At 37.8% G+C, this 2,423-nt stretch overlaps 1 pseudogene; it reads left to right on the top strand.

Moving 5' to 3' along the window:
* LOC148791465 (caffeic acid 3-O-methyltransferase pseudogene) lies at nucleotides 1-1,529 on the top strand (annotated as a pseudogene).
* Nucleotides 1,530-2,423: the final 894 nt, after the last annotated feature.

Below are 2,423 nucleotides of genomic sequence, written 5' to 3' on the forward strand. Positions count from 1 at the left end.
CTCATCCTGCAATTTGACACGAGCAGGCCTTGGATTTTGGGCCTCTATTGGGCTTGGGCCCATAATTTTGGGATGGACTCGAGCTTAGTCATTAGATAATCTAAACCTGGTTCGAGACAAGTCCTTCCTTATCCTAACCCGAACCTGACCTGCCTATCAACATACATTATGCATATTTTTGGTAAACCATACATATATGCTTACATGATACATACACATTAATATTAAATTTTAACGTGGGTTCATTGACCAATCCTAGGACAATCCAATTTGGGCCCAACCTAAATGCATCAAATTTCAATTCAGGTCGGGCCTAGGTTGGACTGTTCGGACTCAGGCCGTAAATCAAATTCTTAAGGCCGGGCCTAGGTTACATAAAAGATGTGACCAATTGGGTGGTATTCATCAAAATTCATGGGACTGCTTTGATTGGTCGAAACTCTTTCAATACATACCATATCTCTCTAGTATCATAGATTTTCCCTAGTTTTGAAGTGCAATTGTCATTGTCCCCTTTTAGAAGATCGAGGTAAGATTTATAATAAATAAATAAATAAATAAAATAAAAATCCTTGAACTTTTGCAAACTATAGAGCCCTAAAAATATGCCACATCTTTGCTTGATCAGATTTGAATTCGATCTATTTACACCCCTAAATATGACTTTAATCAGTAATAACTTCGAAACCCCAAATGAAGAGAAAGAAGAAGAAAACTGTATGTTGGCGGCGGCATTGGCAAAGTGCTTCAGTGCTTCCTATGGCTTCGAAAGTAGCTACAGAGCTAGACGTACTCGATATCATATCTAGAGCTGGCCCTGGTACGTACCTCTCGGCTTCAGAGATGGCCTTGCACCTGCACACTGAAAACCCAGATGCAGCTACCATGCTCGACTGTGTCTTGTCTCTACTGATGACGAGCTATTCTGTTCTTAAAGGCGTTATGGCTTGACTCCTGTCTGCAAATTTTTCACCAGCAACCAGGATGGAATGTCGCTTCGACCCCTGTTTCTACTGGATCAGACAAGTTGCTCATGGATAGCTGGTATGAGCTTACTTGCCGAACTATATATAATCTCTGATTTGGGTACATTCCATCACCAACATCACTCCTTATGTGACATGCATTCTGTATCTATCTCCAGGAGAAAAAATTACATATCCTATCTGAACATTATCACTGCTTGCTGCAGGTACCACCTGAGAGATGCTATCTTGGAAGGTGGAATTCCTTTTGATAAGGCACAGGGAATGACCATATTTAAGTACTGTGAAAAAGATTCAAAGTATAACAAATTCTTTATTAGGGGAATGTCAGGTCACACCACAACGGTAATGGTTTTGAAGAAGATTCTGAACACATATAAGGGATTTGAAGGTCTCAAAGATGTGGTTGACGTGGGAGGTGGGAATGGACTCACACTAAAAATGATTACATCTAGGTATCCTCAAATCAAAGGTATGAATTTTGATTTGCTTCATGTCGTAGAAGAAGCACCATCCTACCCTGATAAGAATGGACTCACTTAAAATGATTACATCCAATCAACCCGGTTCGATCCAATCCATGTTGGTCGGTTTTTCTTTAGTATCGGCCGGTTTTGGGTTATAAAAAAATATAAATCGATAGTTCGGTTCGGTTTTGATTTTCATGTATGAAAACCGAAACCGAATTGACACAAATCAACTTAGATATATATTATATATAATATATTTCAGATATATATATATATATATATCTGATATGTTTCAGTTTTACTATATATATTTCAGATATGTATTTGTGAAAATATATATATTTCAGCTTTATTTCAAAAATATACATATTATATATAAAATTTCTGATATATAAAATATTAGTTTTAATCCATCAAATCATTTTTAATTTTTAGGCATCCAGCCTTTGCTTTGTTAAACTTGAATCCTTTACCGTTCACATCGAGAGAATCATTCACAAAACCGACCCAGACCGATTCAAACTGATCATGTCGGTTTTACTTAGTATTGGGTCGGTTTCGGGTTCATTTCTAGATAAACCAACCAGGTCAGGTCGGTTAGAAAAATGCTAGTAAACCGACCCAACCCGACCCGTGAACAGCCCTAGTGGGATGCTATGGCTTACAAGTAGAATCTTTCCCAAAAACATGCTTTAAGCTCGTATAATCTTTCCCAAATTCCAAAAGCACTGGACAGATATTCTCTCATTCCTAAAGCAAGTCTATGATCACAAAGTTTATATCTGCTGCTATCTCCTGAGTCCCGATGATTAGGAGTGTCAATGGACCGGTTTTGGATTGGACCCTGTCTGAACCAAAATCAATTTGAATGAATTGGACAGACCAATAAGACATATTGAATTAGAATAGTCCAGACTTGATGGTCCAAAGTATTTACTCGATTGGATTGGACATTGTCTATCTATAA

The sequence above is a fragment of the Nelumbo nucifera genome, chromosome 5 (assembly GCF_055504915.1).
Source record: "Nelumbo nucifera cultivar China Antique chromosome 5, China Antique-T2T, whole genome shotgun sequence".
Taxonomy (NCBI): domain Eukaryota; kingdom Viridiplantae; phylum Streptophyta; class Magnoliopsida; order Proteales; family Nelumbonaceae; genus Nelumbo; species Nelumbo nucifera.